Here is a 1,851-nt window from a genome sequence, read left to right on the forward strand (position 1 = left end):
CGGCCACCGCCCCCCGCAGCAGGGCTTGCGCTGTGGTCGTGTGTGAAGGTATTGCCGATTGGTAGCTTTTATCTCTGTAGTCTGTCTCGTTCCACTGAACTCCGTTTCTAGTTGCTCTCCAGGGGGAGGCAGCCTCAGTGCATATGTATGCCTGGAGGTCTGAGCGCCAGCAGCTGGTGTCAGGTCCCAGGTGAAAGCCCCTTTCAATGTGTGTGTGTAGTACCAGCAAATGGGAAGACTGGAGCATGTGCGGCAGCCGACCGCGGCTGGGGTAAAATGCCAGTGTGCGTGATTGCTAGTGAACGAGCCAGACTAAGGGAGCAGGATAATAGGCTTTGGATCCAGGTACTCAAGACCAGATATGGGAGAGATCAGGATCAGCAGGTTGCTTTATGGGAGGTAGGTCTAAACCAGCTTAATGGAGAAAATAAGGTGGATGTCTGGCTGGATACTGGAAGGCCATGCATCTGAATGAGCTAGCAGAGATCATTTTTTTTTCTTTAGGTAAGGAGATTTGACTAAGAGCAAGTAGAGTAGTACTGTGACCTCAGTTGCTGATATGCCCCAGTACCAGAAAATCCAGCAGCTAGCTGCTGGACAGACCAAGTGTTTAAAATCAGCTACTGAAGGGATTTGTTTGTGTATGTGTGTAAGCATATACATTCATATGAATATATTTACTAGCAGACTTCTAAACTGAGTGGTTAGATAGGAAGAAGAGAACTCGGCCAGTTGTGCCATTCACATGAGTGCTGTTTGTTTTCTGCGTTGATCTGTGTTGCTGAAAATGCATTTTCCCCTCCTGAGAGTAAATTCCCAAGCTTGCTACTGGCTGGACTTGGGTAAATGGAGATGCAGCACCCTTGCATCTGTCAAGGTACTGGACTCAGCAACTTCTACTGTTACCCATCACGGCATCCCTATCTTTGTTGCTGAATTATTTTGCTTTTTGCTCCCATTAATCTCCCACAGACTCTTTAACCTGGTACTCCAATGGCTGTTAGGTGTGTTTCTGTCAGGTAGCTAGCAATTCTGTGCTGAACTATGGTGCCAGGTACTGCTATGTAAATCATATAAAGCCTGGTTCCATCTTAATCTAAGGCTTTTACTTGTCCTGTGTTATGCAAGGACACAGCAGTCCTTACTCTGCTTGTCTGTTCTAGATGTATCCTACTCCACAGGCAGGCAGATGATAAAGTCGTTCAGACATAAAACCCTTCAGTGGGAACATTCCTGGTAGCTGCGAAAGAGGAGGGAGTGTGCTGCAGAAATTATCAGCCCCCTAGCAGGGTACAGGGCCATGGAGGTGCATTGTGCACCAGTTTTGCTGCATGTCGGTATTCCTGAGGCAAAGCACTGAAGGGGAAAGGGCACCATGAGTTATTCTCAGAGCGCTTTGAGTTTTGGGTGTGGTTTATAACGTTACTCTATAGCCCTAGACCAGAGGCAGGAGACACGAGTGGATTCTGGTTTACTTGTTCTGCTGTACAGTCTCATAAAACCCGAAGTTCCTGTTTTCTCTGTTGGGGAAGAGTAACATGCTTGTTAGATGTATAGAGATTTCACCTTTCCTGCTTTCCCCAAGTGCTGTGAGTAAACATGTGGGTCATTGACTTCCCCTCTGAAAGGTATTCCCGGTAACAGCGATGTCCAGGTAGCAGTGAATCTTTTCTGTCAGCAGAATCAGACAAAAGCCTTCTGTGTGCAGAGAAAAGATTATTACAGTTCAGGACTGGCCCATGCAGAGCAGTTGCTTGCATTTTGAGAGGTATCCTGAGGTTCTCAGAGGGCCCGAGTAAGATTGGTTCAATTATTTGGTCAGCAACTGGAGAAAATGGACTGGCAGGGGGA

The sequence above is a fragment of the Chaetura pelagica genome, unplaced genomic scaffold (genome assembly GCF_000747805.2).
Source record: "Chaetura pelagica isolate M959 unplaced genomic scaffold, ChaPel_1.0 scaffold650, whole genome shotgun sequence".
Taxonomy (NCBI): Eukaryota; Metazoa; Chordata; class Aves; order Apodiformes; family Apodidae; genus Chaetura; species Chaetura pelagica.